Below are 18,984 nucleotides of genomic sequence, written 5' to 3'. Positions count from 1 at the left end.
ACATAGCCCCACCCACCAGCAGCACAGCTGCCGTAAGATCCCCTGAGCCCACAGCTGACCCAGGACCAAACCCTGCCCGCCACTGGGCAGGCACTAACCCCAGGACCCTCTGGGCCTCAGCCCCATCTACCAGTGGGCCAACGCCAGCTCCGGGACCCCCAGGGCCTTGCAGCCCGAGACCCTCAGACCTACCTCTGCCCACCAGTGGGCCAGCACTAGCTCCAGGACCCAGCCTCACCCACCAGTGGATGGGCACCAGCCGCAGGACTACCACAGCCCCCCAGCCTGCCTTGTCAAGACCCAGCCCACCCACCAGCAGGCCAGCACCAGTCCTGGACCCACTCCCCAGCCCCAGCCCTGTACACGAGTAAGCGGATACCAGCTCTGAGATACCGTGGACCCCTCAGCCAGCCGTCCTGGGATCTAGCCTCAGTCCCTAGTGGGCGGACACCAGCTTTGGGATACCCTGGACCCTATAGCCAGCAGTGTCAGGAAGCAGCCCTGCCCACCAGCCAGCCAACACTAGATCTGGGGCTCCTGATGCCTCAGCCACCCACCCTGCAACCTGGCCCTGCCCACCAGTGGCTGGCATCCTCCAAATAAGGCAGAGCCCGGCAGCCAACCGAACTGGGGGCCAGCCACACCTACCATACTGCCCACGGTAGTCACCCAGCCACAAGAGAAGGACCCATGCAGCCCACAATGGGGGCACCCCTAAGACATATAGCTCTGGTGACCAGAGGGGAGTGTGTTTGCTGGGACACATAGGATGTCTCCTACAAAAGGCCACTTCTCCAAGGTCAGGAACCATAAACCAGCTTAACCAAATACATAGAAATAAAAACAGTGTATTACGCCCAAATGAGGTGACAGATGAATATGTTCAAAACAAAGGAACAAGCTAAAGGCCCAGAAGGACTAAGTGAAGTAGAGATAGGCAGTCTGCTCGAGAAAGAGTTCAGGGTAGTGATCGTAAAGATGATGAAAGAACTAGGGAGAAGAATGGATGCAGAGAGCAAGAAGTTAGACGTTTTTAACAAAAGAATATATAAAGAGCAACCAAGCAGAGATGAAGAATACAATAACTGAAATGAAAAATAAACTTGAAGGAGTCAACAGTAAACTAAATGATACAGAGAAATGGATCAGCAAGGTGGAAAACTCGCTGATCTGAGTGGAAATCACTGAAGCTGAACAGAAAAAGAGTGAAAAGAAATGAGGACAGTTTGAAAGAGACCACTGGGATAATGAGCCTACTAACATTCACATGGTAGGGGTCCCTGAAGGAGAAGAGAAAGAGAAAGGGGCAGAGAGCCATATTTGTAGACATAATAGCTGAAAACCTCCCTAACCTGGAAAAGGAAACAGATATCCAGGTCCAGGAAGCACAGAGCCCCAAACAGTATCAACCCAAAGAGGACTATACCAAGACACGTAATTAAAATGGCAAAAATTAAAGATAAAGAGTGAATATTAAAAGTTGCAAGGGAAAAGCAACAAGTTGGATACGAGGGAACTCCCATAAGAGTGTCAGCTGACTTTTCAGCAGAAACTCTACAGGCCATAAGGGAGTGAAACAATGTATTGAAAGTAATGAAAGGGAAAAACCTACAACCAAGAATACCTGGCAAGGCTTTTATTTAGATTTGATGGAGAGATCAAAAGTTTTACAGACAAGCAAAAGCCAACAGTGTTCAGCACCACCAAACCAGCTTTACAAGACTGTTTAAGGGACTTCTCTTATCGAAAAAGAAAAGGCCACAACTAGAAACATGAAAATTACAAAAGGGAAAAAAGCTCATTGGTAAAGGCAAATATATGGTAAAGGTCATAAATCAACCACATACAAAGCTAGTAAGGTTAAATGACAAAAGGTGTAAAATCATCTATATCTACAATAGTTAAGGCAAACAAAAACAAAAAATGTGAAATATGTAAAAAACAGTTTATTTTTATTGGAGTAAAGTTGCTTTACAATGGTTTGTTAGTCTCTGCTGTACAACAAAGTGCATCAGCTATATGTGTACATACATCCCCTCCCTCTTGGACCTCCCTCCCACCACTACTCCATCCCACTCATTAAAAAAAAAAACAAACCCAGTAAGCATTGGGGGGGGAGGAGAGTAAAAATGCAGTAAAAATGTGTATGAGCTTGAGAAATCAGCAACTTAATCACGTATATATAGATTGCTATATATAAATCTCATGGTAACCACAAACCAAAAATCTATACTAGATACACCTACAAAAAAAGAGAAAAGAATCCAAACATAACACTAAAGTTAGCCATATCACAAGGGGAGAGAGCAAAAGAAGAAGGAACAAAAAAGAACTACGAAAACAACCCCGAAGCAATGAACAAAATGACAGAAAGTACATACTTATTAATAATTACGTTAAACACAAATGGACTGTATGCTCCTATCTAAAGATGTAGAGTGGCTGAATGGAATATTGACCATAAAAAAGAATGAAATCTTGACATTTGCAATAACATGGATGGACCTAGAGGGTATTATGCTAAGTATAATATGTCAGACAGAGAAAGACAAATACTGTATGATTTCACTTATATGTGGACTCTATAAAACAAAATGAATGAACATAACAAAACAGAAACAGAGTTACAGGTACAGAGGTACAGAGAACAAGGAGGTGGTTGCCAGAGGAGAGGGTGTTGGGGAGAGGAAAGAAATAGGTGAGGGAGATGAAGAGGTACAAACTTGCAGTTGCAAAGTAAATGTCAAGGGTATGAAATGTACAGAATGGGGAATATAGTTAGTAACTATATATATATATATAAAATATCCTTGTATGGGGACATATAGTACTTTGACTTAGCGTGGTGATCATTTTGAAATGTATAGAAATAATCACTATATTGAAATGTATAGAAATAATGAATCACTAGGGATATAGTATACAACATGCTAAATATAATTAACACTGCTCTGTTATATATGAAAGTTGTTAAGAGAATAAATGCTAAGAGTTCTCATCACAAGGAAAAATATTTTTTCTCCTATTTCTTTAATTTTATATCTGTATGAGATGATGGATATTCCTTAAACTTATTGTGATAATCATTTCATGATGTATGTAAGGCAAACCATTATGCTGTACACCTTAAACTTATAGAGTGCTATATCTCAATAAAACTGGAAGGACAAGAGTCAATAAAATGGAGGGAGGGAGGGGAATGGGAGTGGAGTATGGGATAAAGGGAAGCTAATTAATTAATTAAGACTGTCTTGTTAGCTACAGTGTTGAAATGTGTTGCAGATTTTATTATAAATAAATAGGCTTCTATTCAAGTGTGTATCTTAGACTATATCTGGAGGATTCCCAAAAATTCATTATATGAAACTCTTGACGCTGACTGGATTCATTAAGACAATGAATCATATTCCAGAATCAGAATCTGAGATATATTCCTATTCTTCCTGTTACCGTTCACCCCAAGTAGAGTAATTGAAGTAACTGTGTTGTCAAAGCAGGGATTGACATTTACAGAACACTGTATAAGCCTCCTTAGTATAGGTAATGTTTGGAAATATATTCTAGGTCTGATTTTACATTTAAATGATATTTCTTTCTTTGTATACATCTTACATCCAAAGTAAGAAACAAGTGCTTGTGTTGTTGCTTTTAAATTGTAGCAAGTACTCTCTGGAATCAGAGTAACGATAGAATTCAACACTTTGGAGTTGAGGTTGTATGTGTTCATTCATATGTGAACACATCACATATATTATTGTCAACTTTTATGAAAGGCCTGGGTCAAGTAAACTTATATGAGAGATTTATGAAGAAAATAATTTCCAATATATTGTATGATACCCAACTCTTTGGTTCTTTGTAACTATTCCTATCTATAAAAGTAACTTAGGGTGCAAGGAAGATTCCCTTTAAAACTTATATTCAGGCTGTTACCAAAAAGAAATAATAAGTGTTGTAGAGAATGTGGAGAAAAGGGAACCCTTATATGCTGTTGGTAGGAATATAAATTGGTGCATCCACTATGGAAAACAGTGTATAGAGATTCCTCAAAAAATTAAGAACAGTACTACCATATGATCCAGTTATTCTACTTCTGGATATTTATCCGGATACAAAAACACTAATTCAAAGAGATATATGCACCCCTGCGTTCATTGCAGCATTGTTTACAATAGCCAAGGTGTGGAAACAACTTGTGTCTACCAATGGATGAATGGATAAAGAAGATCACACACACACACACACACATACATGCAGACACTGAAATACTATGCAGCCATAAAAAATAACGTGAAATTCATTAATTAAATTTGCCATTCATTGCAACATGGATACCTATAGGGTATATCCTAAGTGAAATAAGTCAGACAAATACTGTATGATTTCTCTTATATGTGGAATCTAAAAAATAAAATAAACAATAAGCAAAACAAAAGCAAAATCATAGACACAGAGAATAGATTGGTGGATACCAGAGGGACAAGTGCTTGGGGGTACAGTGAAATGGGTAGAGGGGATCAACTGTATGGGGATGGATGGTAACTAGACTTACTGTGATGACCACTTTGTAGTGTGTACAAATATTGATTTATAATTTTATACACATGAAGTTTATATAATATTATATACCAGTTTTACCTCAATTAAAAAATGATATTCAGAATAGCTTTCATGTCATTATATTTTACTTTAGTTCTTTAAAAATTGGTTATTTTTCCAGAAATTTGTATGGTAGCTCTCACTAAAGCACAGCACTGTATTCCCAACTATTCTATGTTTTTTTTTTTTCCTCCTCCGAAATATAAGAAAAATAATAATAATTTCAGGTATGGAGAATGAATTGTGTGCTACTATCCACGTAAGTGTAATAGCATACATAACAAACAAGGCATTGGAAATGCCCTTAGAATTGGTTTTAGAAGGCACATTAACATTATCCAGGTTTTCAGTGTTTTTGTTGAAACTTCAAAAATTTGAAAATTTGAAAATACTTATTGGCAGTATCGAGAACCATGGCTGTTACAGATGTTTGCAGGGCATACACCTTTCACCATTCACCTTGTAATTGGTGGCCTCTGGTGGGTGTATAACACTGAGCTCTAAGTGTCAGTATGCTGGAATTAACCACAAAGGATAAACCCTTTGTCTATCAATGGAAGTACTTGGAGAATATGTCCTTTGATTTTTTTTTTTTTTTTGGTTGGTTTAATTTGAGCCAGATATTGTATATTACTTTAAATGACTGCCATAGGAGCAGAGGCATTTACTGAAGATTAGTGATCAGTGGAGCATGTATACTGTTCAGACATTGTTGTTGTAGGGCATGGGCTTAGTTTTAAAGGAGGACATAAATTTAATTGTTACTAGGTGTTTCTGGTGGGAGTGAGCATTTAAGGGAGAATTACTGTTTATAAATTCTCAACTGGTATTGGCCTGTCGTTTGCTAGTGAGTATATAATTTTCATATTGTTAGAATGAAGTAAGTTGATAATAGCTTTTTAAAAAATTAATAAACTTTACTTTTTAGAGCAGTTTTAGGTTCACAGCAAAATTGGATAGAAAGTACAGAGTTTCCATATACTCACTACCCCCTCCCCCCATGTAAACAAACATTAACTTTTTATTCAAGGTATTTATAAAAGTATTTAGAAACACAAAGAAGTATTTTGTGTGCTTTTACTTCTGCAACTAGAAGTTGTCTTTCTCTGTCTTCAGACTAGAAAGGGGAAAGTGTTCTAGAGCCAAGAAGCATTCTCTGACAACCCCGAGAGTGAAGTTAGGCCCTGTTTTATGATCCTTTTCCAGCTGAATGTTGCTATTTACAATGGAAGACCAGAGAGAGTAGGGATCTAAGGTAACCTGTTCTGGAGCCCCCTGCTGTCAGATCAAACTGATTGATGATAGTCCAGAAGAGCAGTGTGCAGTAGGGGCAATGCACTGACCCATAGTGGGAGCCCTGGGTTCTGGCCTAGCTCTGCCTGTAGCTTGCCGTGTGGTCGAAGGGGCTGAATTGAATGACCTCTGACTGCCTGCAGCATTCTGTGATTCCACGACTGATTGGAATGTCCAGTAGGGGCTAATAACATCAAATCCTGCAGGGGCAGCAGTGTGGAGCCACGGGGTGTAAACCAGCTGAAGGCCTTTTGTCCAGTCTCTTAACCTTTTTGGGTCTGTCTTGGTTTCAGCTATGGAAATGTTGGGATTGGACATCTCTGTTTCCCTCTAAGGAAAGTTTTTTGGATCTTTCTGGTTTAAAGTAGCTAATTACTGTATAGGATTATTTAATTACAGCTAATTACTGTATAGGATAAATTATTTGCTATTTATCCTATTTATTATTTACAGGATTATTTATAGGATTATTTATCTGGTTTAAAGTAGCTAATTACTGTATAGGATTATTTTTATTATTATTTATAACTGCTTTGTGAATAAATAACTTCAAAAAGGGAGCATATTAACACTTTATTGTGGATCATTTTTGAGCAGACTCCTTTATGTCTTCATATCAGGAATGTTCTTGCAATTAACATATCTGGAACCAGTCTTTCTGTTGCAAAGCTATTTGCTGGATATCCATTAGGCGCACCTGAAAGGGACAAGGGCTCTTTCTGGATAGTATAGTTTTTTTTGTTTTTAATAACACAATGTAAATTTTAATAGAGATGTGCTTTTTATATCACAAAATTTTAAATTACGCTTATATGTTTTTAAATTGTGTTTGTGAAATTTAAGTGATAAAGGAAAAAAGGGAAAGACTAGTGTCCTTCTCAGAACAGAATATTTTCCATTTAAAATTATGTAAATTGCTAACAGCTGACTTCCTTTTTAATCAAATGACTTTGGACTAAATTAAGAGTGTGATTTTCTGTATATTGTGAATTATTGTTGATTAAAGGAATCCTTTCTTACCTCAGAGGACAAGGCGGTCCTGAGATTCCTCCAGTGGGTTTCATTCACAGAACCCCTCTCTAAAGATATAGGCTAATTCCTCAAGTGTGTAGGCCAAGGTTTACTTGGGCTAAACCAGAGTAATGCATAGGCGCGATGTCCCCACAGGGCTGGGATTATCTTAACCTTATATTTTCCAGCTCAGTGGCTTGACAGAGCTAAGGAATCTTCCCAAAGTACCTGGGGGGTTCCCTGTCAGTGTTCCTCACGTAGCTCCTGGCAAGCATGTTTTTATACTCTTCCTGGAAGTGAAACTCTTTCTGCCTTAAATGTGCAGTTTCCCCTGCCTGAGAAGGTCAAAGGCACATTTATATAGTTCACAAGAGTATAAAAGAGGCTTTCAGGGCCTCCCTGCCAAGCCATCTGACTGGACTAATGCCTACACATTTTCCACCTCTACTTACGGTAACTGCAGAAATTCATAGTTCCACCATGGTCCCTGAAACAACAGTCTTATGGCATATGAGCATTATAATAAAATATCATATTATCAAATCAGGTAACATAGCTCGAAATTGGTAGGAGTAAAAAGTGGTTGTTCAGACTGTCAGAATTAAACGTATGTTAAAACTACCTAAATTAAAACAAAATCTACCTTTTGAAAAGCTAGCAATTTACTTAGTATCCAAATGTTGAGAATATTCAAAGCAAACTTTGGCATGTTCACAATATTTCTTTATTAAATGCTTTTCTACCACATAGTTTAACTCTAGTGACCTTACATTTACCGAGCATTTCCTGTATGCCAAGACCTTTGTATTTATAATATCTTCTAATAATTTAAGGCAACCTTTAGGGGTGTAGGAATTGTTACCCTGATTTTGCAGATGAGGAATGGAGTCTCAGGAATTGGCCTACAGTTGCAGGGGAGTAAGCAAATGAGGGGTACAAGTTTGGCCCTAAAGTCAGTATGCTTTGCAGAACACCATGCTGCTAACTGTGCTCTGCTGTTTATGAGGCTATAGAGAGAAAAAAGCAAGTTGCATTACTTTCTCATTTGCCCGCATTTCATGTTCCACTTTCTGATGTGAGCCTTGCACTTCGACCAGATCTGCCTCCTGTCCCTTTCAGCATGCTTCTTCCCAGTATGTAACTTAGGCCCAGTCTCTGCCTGTGCCTGTGACACCCTTCTCCATCCCCTTTCTCCATATCCCAGTTTGCAGCTGGTGCCTTAGGTTGCAGCTTTTATTTGTTTCCTGCCTAAAGATTCCCTTGTGCAGTCTAACTTTTGGGGAATTCTTTGCTTACCGTTTTGACGTTATACATTTCTCTCTCTTCTTGTGTAACTGTTGTGTGTGTGTGTATGCAATTACCCAACTAGATCATCAGCTTCTAGAAAACAACAACTCTTATAATACCTTTTGCAGTGTTAATGCATGGTAGGTCATATTAATTTCTCAAACTGTAAAAGGTTATACCATTTGCATCTCTGTGCTCTTGGCATGTAGATAGGTGGAAGGTAGTTTTTAAAGCACAGTTTTATAATTGGTCAATATTGAGTACTGAAGGAGAGAGGATTTCCAAATCTTTCATCTTAGACCTATGTCTAACAGTGAATGCTAGAGTTTCTGTCTCTGCCTGCTGGTGTTTTCCAACACCTTTCTGGAAATTCCAAACAGATGGACAGATCTGTAATGACTTGTAGTTACTTTGCTTTGCTGTTAGTATCTAGTGAACTCTTAGGACTTGTTTTGCCTTTATTGCTATGTTTAAGGTTTCTTAACTGAAAGGCTCTGGGTCATGAGGAAATGCAGGGGTGGGGGTGGGAAGGTGATAAAAAGATACTTCAGATTTGCATTTTCTTTTAAGAAATTACCATTCTCAGTATAGCTGACACTTGTAATTTCTGTTAAAGATTGGTGTCTGGCGAGAAATGCCTGTGAAATAGCTTTGGTTTAAGCTTCAACTATAAAGACAGGCAGGGTGGGTGATTTTAACAAGTGTTGTCTTTATTCATACTTTATATTGTCACTGTCATAAAATAAAGACAGTGACAATATGAAGTATGAAATAAAGGCAACTCTTGTTAAAAGCACACATATTATATATTTCCCTGCATTTATCTTTGTCTACATGAAGATCATTTATTTCAGCAAACGATTTACCCGGAGCTTATCATTTCTAGAAAAAAAAATCCTTTGTCCTCCGGTGTACCACAGTGACCTGAGGTATGGAATTCATTGGCCAAAATTGCATAACAGCCGGTATGCAATTTCAGTACTATATTATTTTGTAATGTGCCTGGTGCTACTACTGAGGAGATGAAAAGAATATTAATTACAGTGGGGTGAGTGGGAGACCTTATGCATATACATAAGGAGGCTTTAGTTAATGAGTTTTTTTGGACTAAAAATACGGTATATTTACGTAGAAGTAAGAGCTCAGTGTTTGTATTTAAGTTTATTTATAAACAACCTTTACGTTTCATTTGTAAACATGCAGTGTGTAAAAGAGTGAATTGAGGAAAATATAAGAATTGTATTTATTTAAAGAAGTAATTTTAAGACAGGAAAAATCTTTTAAGAACACCTACTTTGTAAAGTGGAAATCGGAATACACATTGTTGGGAAAATGGAGGAAGCCAGTGGAAGATTTAGTGAAAGAGTGGATGTTAAGACTGTTATTTGTGACCTGGATTTATTTTGGCTTTCAGAGGTCATGCTTACTCTTAGATTAGAAATGCAGCCTCTTTCAAAGCATAAACATAATTGGAAAAAAAATTTTGAAATTTGCTTTCTTGGGTTCTCCATTTTGTTTTCTTCAGGTGTAAAAGCATGAGTATTCTATTTTCAGGAAGATGAGAAAAAAATCTATTTCCGTTTCTAGCAGTTTGGCTATTTTTGTTGTTGTTTCTGGCTCCATAAATGGAGAGGCATCTGTACCGTGCATTGTATCATGCCCAGCAATTTTTTTTCATTTGAATGTAATTGTTCCTTAGCAAATAATTGCAGTCCAGAATGACTTTTATTGAGCTTGATTGAATTAGGGTTATGTATGAAAATGAGTTAGTTAAAGCTTAATCTATTACCCAGAGAAATGATGAAAACATCAGAAAAGGAGTCATTCATGGGGATTAAATATTCTTCCATGTAAATGGGCAACATGGTTGCCTGGAGTCCCTTCTGCACTGACTAGGTTGTAGTGACATTAGGGTGCAAAACATACAGTGTTGGCATAGAAGGGGATCTTGTCATGATGTGCCTTTGAATGTTATACTGGACATTAACACTAATGAGGGAGACTGCCTCGTTATAAGAAGTGGCACCTCACCTTTTTTAGTATAATAAGCTTTCAAAACATAGGACCCCAATGGGGGGCAATGTGTAAACTGCCAGAAAGCCAGCTGCTTTGGGATATTTCAGTGGTTGCTGAGACCAGATCTTTAAGATGGGTTTTTCAGATGCCAAGTCAGATACCCTATTTGTGGTTAAGAGGTAAAGAGGAGATAATTCAACGTTAGCTCTCCCATCTGCCATGATGATCTCAGAGGGCATCCTGAGCTGTGCCAGGTCCGTCCTGGCTAGGTGTGCATCCTGTGGGAAGTAGTGTTGTGGTGGGAAGCGGGCCTTGCAAAGGGAAAAGGAGTCCGTTAACGGAGCAAGCTTTTAATGAGGCAGTGGGAGCTAAGTGTGGGCAGTCAGGAATCCAAGACCCTGTGTGGATGGTTAGGAGGAAGCTGTAGTGTGATCCAGGGAACACAGACAGGCCTGGTGTGGCTCAGTGGAAGATCTCTCCTGGCTATGGTCTAAGGGCATGTTCAAGTCACCATTCTGCAGGGTTGTATTCACCCTTTAGACATTTCCCGTTCTTGCCCACCTACCCTTCTGACACCTCACACAGCCACCCATTTCCATCAAATCAAAACACTTTTGAAGTACTGGTAACTTAAATGCAGAACAGCTTATTCTGAAACTGCTTTTCTGAAGCTACTCATGTGGGCATTTGTAGTAGCCAGATAAAATCTGGAGTTTGGCTGTCAGAGAACTCAGAGGGAGTCTGTCTCAGGCAGGATCTTCAGCCTTGAAGTTGACCTCTGCTCTGTGGCTGATTCCCTGGCTCCCCTCCTAGTCAGTCAAGTCCAACATGATTTCTTTGTTATCCTGAGTTTTAAAACCCATATTGGCCACAGCATAGTCAGCCTTCTCCCTTTCCCTCCCTACTTTATCCATAGATAGTTGCATCCCAGGTGATAAATTATTGAACAGTAATCAAAATATAGATATGGTCCATTTGGGGGGTATATATTTGATTATAGAAGCAAACAAACGTGTAAGGGTACCTTAAGATTAGTGAGAGTTTATTTTTGAGCTCCTAAAAGAACTTCTGTATATAGGATATACTAGCATATTTTATTTCTCAGATAGCGTGCACTCAACTTCTTAAACTAAAATGTAGGGGCTTCCCTGGTGGCGCAGTGGTTAAGAATCCGCCTGCCAATGCAGGCGACACAGGTTCAATCCCTGACCTGGGAAGATCCCGCATGCCACGGAGCAACTAAGCTTGTGCACCGCAGCTGCTGAGCCTGGGCTCTGGAGCCCGTGAGCCACAACTACTGAAGCCTGCACGCCTAGAGCCCGTGCTCCACAACAAGAGAAGCCACCTCAATGAGAATCCTGCGCACCACAACAAAGAGTAGCCCCCGCTTGCCACAACTAGAGAAAGCCCACGCGCAGCCACGAAGGCCTAACGCAGCCAAAAATAAAATAAATAAAATAAAATAAATAAATTAAAAAAAACACACTAAAATGTAAGCAAATCTCTAAACCAAAATAAGAATTAAACCCACACTATCAGAATTAATGTTGGACCCTCCTCTCCCAGTTTTGGCAGTATTAATTATATACTGTTTGTTCTTTTAGTTTATACCAATTTATTTACTTGACAGTTATTTATAGATATTCATGATTTTTGCCTATTTATTAACTTTTTATTTTAATACTTCTTCTCTATACTGGCTTTCATGGATTTATATGAAGAAAAAGTATGGAAATAAATATATGAGATAGTACATGTGATTTTCTTAAAACAGCAGTTTTTAAACTGTGTTGGGTCTTCATTGCTGCACATGAGCTTCCTGTAGTTACGGTGAGCTGGGACTACTCTTTGTTGTGGTGCGTAGGCTTCTCATCGCAGGGGCTTCTCTTGTTGCGGAGCACAGGATCTAGGTGCGCGGACTTCAGTAGTTGTGGCTCGCGAGCTCTAGATCGCAGGCTCAGTAGTTGTGGCCCACGGGCTTAGTTCCTCTGCGGCATGTGGAATCTTTCCAGACCAGGGTTCGAACCTGTGTTCCCTGCATTGGCAGGTGGATTCTTAACCACTGAGCCACCAGGGAAGCCCAAAACGGCAGTTTTAATGTTAGTTGCCTAGTTTATGATAACTAAGGATAGACTTTTATATCATTTATTTAATCAGTTTTTGGAATTGTACACTTCCTTGATAAAAACATAGGCATTTAATTTGAAAGTTTTCATGTGTCCTTTGTAGTTTTTGTCAAAGATCTGGATTTATTCTTTCATCCATACCCTTGTTTTTAAAAATGTGGATGAATAAGTAGTATCTTGTGTGAAGCCACGTGAGGCCGTTTAATATTTTATTTATTCTTTCAAGTTGTTGTTTTCTTCCATAGCACTGGGTGACAACTGAACCATCTAAGTCTAGTTAGGATTACTCAGATGAATCATTACACATTTTTGATATTTAATGTGTAAGAGCCAGTTCTTCCATATTGTAGTGGCTGATTAGGGGAAAAAACTTTAGCCAAGCCATAAAAAGACTAACAGTATTGATCAAGCTGTAAGCCAGTAAGTGATATCCGATTTCTAGAGTGTGTTATAGCCTACTGATTGTAAGGAAATATATTGTCATAATCTGCAGGAGGGTAGGAAATTGTCTCAGTTGAGTGTGAATTTAGTATTACCTTGAAGCACTTGAGAAACTAAATGAATGTCTCAGAAACTGAAATAATTTAAAAAAAGATACAGTTTAAGTGTATGTCTATATTTGCAGTATTAATGTAAAATGTTCATTTAATTTGTATACTCTTGTTGATTTTGATCCTCTTATATTTATTTCATCATATGTAGCTAGAAAGTAATTTTTTAGTTACAGCTTTTCTCTATTTGTATGTGTTCCCCCCCACTCCCCACCTTAAAAAAAAACTATCTTGATTTCACTTGTTATCTTTAAAACATTTAAAAGATAAACTGTAAGATATTAACATCTGAACCACAGCTTAACTGTATGGGTTGGCCCAGTCATTTCAAATAACTTGAATTTAGTCAGGATGTCAATATAATTTCATGTTTTTCCAGAGAATTCACCTGTAACTCTACACGTGAATTTAGTCAGAAAGCTAAGAAGTGATTGCCTGTAATTCTTTGTCTCTGTAACTTTAGTCTCAGAATTCCCATTGAGTAATTTTAGTGACTATCTTTTTGTTACATTAAAGTTGACAATAAACACTGTAGGTCTTTTTTTCCTAAATAGTGTTAGTAGAGGGATGTTTAATAATTTTCCTGATTTTGATTGCTTGGCTGTTAATTCATCTTATTTAGGGATTATTTTGCTAAAGGAGAATAAGTGTCAGCTTTGTTTGAAGGGGCTTCCTGGCTCACCATTTTAATCACTTTGCTATGGGTCCTTCACAGAATTCTGCTGCATCACAGAAGCTGGAAGTTCTGATGTTCCATTGAAATCACAATGGAAAGTCTTGACTTGACCGGTAAGAGCAGCCCTGCAGGTGCATCTTACTTACTTACCTGGAAGGAGTGAAGCTGTCAGGAGCTAAGTGGTAACAGAGCTGGTCTCAACTTTTTCCCGTCTGATGGATTCACCTTCCGTATTGATCAAGGAAGTGTGATAATTGTGTATTTTTTTGGTCAATTTTATTACTATTTTTAAAGGGACACTTTAATCTCTATCATCAAGTAAGTTAAATTTTCCTTTAAAATCATGAATTTTAAAAAATTAACTATTTCACAATCTCTGGTTTGTTTCTCCACAGTAATGGGCTGTTAGTGAAAAGTCCATTTATTGAAGTCCTAATTATCTAGAGAATACATACCTAAATAAATATTACGTTGGTCTGTTTCCCCAAAGCCTTTTTTTGTATTGCCTGAAAAAGTTGAGATTTTAAAATATATACATGTGGCAAATTATATCAAACTTTGAAACTCACAGATACTATAATCTTGTCCTCTTGTATATAAGTTATATTCAAAACTGCTTCTTTAGGAATATTTTAAGATTAATTTTGGTCATGATTACTTAAATGCATAGAATTTTCTCAGTCTGGAAATGAAAATATGTGATTGCTTTACTGATGTTTCAATACTTTATGGTGAACTGATGATTTATAAGACCAAGGAATTTAATATAAATTAAAATTAACAGAAGTAGTAAATATTGTTTAGTTGCAATTTTTAGGACATGAACTTACTTTTCAATTTTTTTATTCATCGAAATCTTAAATCTTTTCTGTTCTTAAGTATTTTTGATAGCTTATTAGGTCTGTCTAGAATATCTGTGTCTACCTTTTTTGTTTTAGTAAGTATGTGACTGAATGTTGCTTTTATGATATGAGTATAAATATAAGGCCTCTGAACCATTCTTCTGAATGTTGCAGTCTAGGATTGTACACATTGTAAAAATAAATGCCATTTAGCTTGTGTGTTTACTAGGATATTGAAACAACACCAAAATCTTATTGCCAGTGAGAAGATTGGGATTTAGTTAGTTTTCCTCCTTTCTGTGCTATCCTTTAAGGCACAGTGAAGTTAGAAATATAAATTCTGGATTTACAATTGCCAGTTAGGATACAGTTGATTATGGTTTTTCTGGGTCAGCAGAACAGACTACAGAATATTTGAATATCTATACTGAAATGTCAAATATGTTCTCGATTACTAATCCTAAAGGCAGTTGAGTATAGTGAGATACAAAGAAAATTAAATTTGTGGCAGTGTTCTTAGTTTTCTGAATATGAATACATATATAGAAAGTAAAGCAGGACCTTTTATATTACCTATTCAGAAAACTAAATCATTAATCAGTAGTTGTTGGCAGTCTTGACTTAAGTAGCCATCTCATCTATGATCTCTAAATGTTAATCAGATTATTTTAATACAATATTTTTATTGACTGTAAGCAGAAATTGACAAAAAATGCTGATAAAATTTAAGAAGACTGAGACTTTATACTTCTAGCATAACTATATATTCATCTTAAATACAGTATTAACTAACAGAAAATTGCCACACAAAATCAGGAGTAATTTAGGAAACAAATTTTGGAAAATGTTACCGAGCAGAATGATGCCAGGGTTCAGTAAATCTGGGAAACATGCTATTTTAGTTAGCTTAGGCAAAGTTTTGTTTAATTATCCAGAGAATCCCCAAGTCTTAGTGGTTTATAGCAGTAAAGGTTTCTTTCTCGCTCATGTTCATGTTCTTGATGAATTTGCTGCCACTGTGCTCCATATCCTCTTCATTCCTGGACCAAAGCTGAAGGACAACCTCCCTGGGATGCTTAAGTCTTGTGGCAAAAGGAGAAAGGAATGATGGTGGAATCTGGGCTCTTTAAACTGCTGCTGAGAGGTGGTATATGTCACTACCTCTTATATTTCATTGGCTAAAGCGTGTCACGTGGCCAACTCATGTCATTGGATAAGGAGTGGCCTTTTAAGAGGGGTGGGGTAGGGGCAGGCTGATAGGGAGGCATAATGCATATTTTAAGTATAATATCTGCATAATCCTGTCTAGGGTTCTTCTAGACAGACAGAATGCACCTTGTATGTTAAGCTTCCAGGAAGTCCTGTAGTAAATGAATCTGTTTAACATGGAAAGTTATTTGACTGTGAATCCTCTTGTAGTTACATGGAACACATTGAGCTTTGAAACCCTGTGACAAGTTTTAAGGAATGAGGAGTTGATACAATTCAAGAGTTTCATTAAGTTTTGAACATTATCGCTTTTCCACTATGCAATAAGTGGAAATACGGTCTATACTAAACTTACTTACCTTATTGTTTTATAAGTTGTTTTAAAATGAATGAAAATTACTGCAGACTGGACCCTCTGTGGTTTGCATACAGCGTTAGAGAAGGGATATAATGATTCTCATAATAACTTCTTACCTATGTTTACTAAGTTAAGAACTTTTGACAGATGTTATCTAATTGGATATAGAGGAAGAGCATGAGAAAATGGGTACTTTGCTTTTTCCAGTAGTAATACAATAATTTTACCATGTAATGGTAACCAAATGCTTCTACTTAAGATCAATTTAAGGAATCATTCTAGAGAGAAAAAATGCAGAATACTACAGGGTGGTTAACAATTGAATCCCATGGGTTTTCTGATGTACTTCACTCGAGGTCGTATTCACTATACAGTGATTGCATTATCCTCTCCTAAGTTTTCTAGAAAATTGCTAGGCATTATGAACTCAACCAATGTTGATTTGATTAATCCCACAGGTTTTATAAAACATTGCTACCAGACCTGTGTGGACTAAGATGATTTAAATATCAAGGAGTATATAAACAGTGCTTTGTTTGATAGTTCATAGTTCTTTAAGACTGGGGAGAAGGAAAATTCTTAGACATCTGTGGATTCAGAGAAACCTAGGCATAAACCGTAGTTCTGGAACTTTTAAATTGAAAGAATTTGGGTGTTTATGTAACCTCTCTGAAATTTTGTTTTCTCATCTTAATATTGGATAACGATCTCTACCTTGTGGAATTCTGATAATTAAATAAGGGAATTATGTTGAGTGTTGATACGCTGCCTGGCACATGGGATGCAGTCAAGAAATGGTAGTTAAGAAAAATGTGATCATAGTTCAATAATCTTGAATGCACTATAATATACCTTTATTACAGTGTATGTATGTCTAAACTGTGTTTGCATATTTATATTTACACACACATACTTTGAGTTTTAACAAATTGTCCTGAATGCATAAGAGCCTATATATTCTACACTTACCACTGAAAGGGTGAATCCTGTAGAAATACTAGTCACCCTACGATCTAATAAATCACTTCTTGCCACTGAGAACGTAGAAATCCTAAGGACAGAGTGATTGCCAAAGGTGGATATATGGCCTTGACTCTGGATATTAATGAGGTCAGCATCAAAGAAATCGAATTTTATATAATCTCGATGCACAAGGTACAAGAACAGGAGACAGTGCCACAGAAATTTTCTGCACCATGTAGAGCAAATGTTGTTTGGTTTCAAAAGAATCAGCATTTCCCTTTCAAGATTTTTATGCTGCTGTTTTCCAGGGAGGGTGAGATTATTTAGATTCCTTCGAGGACTTCTCTGTTGGCATTGTCCCCTTGCACTCAGAATCAGGACAACAGAGCATATCTCTTAGGGGTTCAAAGCTTTATGCTATTTCCAAATGACAATTTAATGTAGAACAATACACACATATATAAATAATTTTGGAGTGAATTATTCTTCAGATTGCTCCAGGCACTTCTCTTCATAAACGAATCATTGTTGCAACAACTATCAGTGACATATTCAGCGGATTTTTTGTGTGTTTGTTTATTTGGCTGCGCCGGGTCTTAGTTGCAGCACGTGGAATCTTCGTTGGCGCATACAGTGTCTTTTAGTTGCGGCATGCGGACTCTTGGTTGCGGCACGAGAACTCGTAGTTGTGGCATGCATGTGGGATCTAGTTCCCTGACCAGGGGTCAAACCCGGGCCCTCTACACTGGGAGCACAGAGTCTTAACCACTGGACCACCAGGGAAGTCCCCTCAGCTGGATTATTGGTAGAGTAAAACTATTTCAAAAATAGAATCTTTTAATTTTTAGAGATTATATAGTCTGCTTGGGCTGTCATAACAAAATACCACAGACTGGGTGGCTTAAACAGCAGATATTTTTGAACAGTTCTGGAGACTAAAAGTCCATGATAAAGATGCTGACAAATTCTGTCTCTGGTGTGGTTGCTCTTCCTGGCTTATGGACAGTTGCCTTCTTGCTGTGTTCTCACATGACCTTTTTTGTGTGTGTGTGTGTGTCTGTGTGTGTGTGTGTAGAAAGTGTGCTCTAGTTTCTTCCCCTTCTTAAAAGGACACCAGTTCTATCAGATAATGGCCCCACCCTAATGACCTTACTTAACTTTTACCTACTTCTAGGGTCTATCTCCAAATATAATCATATTGGGCTTTGAAGTTTCATCATATGAATCTGAGGGCAACCAGTTCAGTTCATCCCAGAGGTAATTGTTTTTCTATGCCAAAGAGTGAAGTGAAAGTTAAAAAAAACAAAACCAAAAAACTTTCTATGTTATTTAATCTATAAACAAGAAAACCTGGGTCATCTAAGACTAAAAATATCTTTGGATCTTTGAGATGGGAAACATTTGAAATTACTGAATTCATATTTCTTCCACTTTGAAGTCACTGTGCATGAAAAAGTCTTTCAAGTGAAGGAATCAAATCTAAGAACTTGAAAATTAGAGTGTTTTGTATGATGGAGGAATTACATCATTGTAAAAATCGATTTCCATGTGTATTCATTGTTATCTAGGAATGGAATGTATTTGAAAATTAGGTTGAGGAATAAGACAATTACTCTTTTGAGTTGTATCTGTTTCTGCTTACTATAATCAAGCCAATTCACATTTTTTCAAGGCTATATTCTTTTACTTTGTGAATCAGTTGTGAATTCAACAGGGAAATGGCATACTCTTAAAGATTCTGGAAAACAGAAAGAAGAGATTGTTTATTTGAAATAAAGCCAGCAGAAGCCATGGAGTCCTAAATCTGCTCTTCTACCTGTTTATTTTCCTGCCTCCCTCTCTCTCTTTTTTTAACCCACTTTTTTCTTCTTCCTCCTTTCCCTTCTTTCCTCTGATATCAGCTCTTGAGCTAGGTAATCATCGTATTTCTCAAGTATGATAGTCTAAGTGCAATTCTTTGAACATTTGTATAGTACTTCTTTCTACTACACAATAGGAACTTTTTCTATTAGGTAAGTCAGTTGATGGGTGTTTTGGATTACTGATGGGTAAT

The 18,984-nt window shown here is 37.6% G+C and overlaps 1 protein-coding gene across 6 annotated transcripts in view; it reads left to right on the top strand.

Annotated features, from left to right (window-relative positions):
- Nucleotides 1–18,984, top strand: part of BBX (BBX high mobility group box domain containing) — a 286,866-nt gene that overhangs the window by 108,367 nt on the left and 159,515 nt on the right. For 4 of the 6 annotated variants that reach the window (XM_032630202.1, XM_032630203.1, XM_032630204.1 and 1 more), the window contains one exon: nucleotides 13,599–13,672. The exons of the other annotated variants lie outside the window; for them this stretch is intronic. The gene's annotated coding sequence lies outside the window, so the exon portion shown is untranslated. The remainder of the gene's footprint in view (nucleotides 1–13,598; nucleotides 13,673–18,984) is intronic. 6 annotated transcript variants of the gene reach the window in all.

This window comes from Phocoena sinus, chromosome 4, assembly GCF_008692025.1.
Source record: "Phocoena sinus isolate mPhoSin1 chromosome 4, mPhoSin1.pri, whole genome shotgun sequence".
Taxonomy (NCBI): Eukaryota; Metazoa; Chordata; class Mammalia; order Artiodactyla; family Phocoenidae; genus Phocoena; species Phocoena sinus.
Note: the sequence above shows the minus strand (reverse complement) of the source record. Positions and strands in the feature narration are given on the sequence as shown.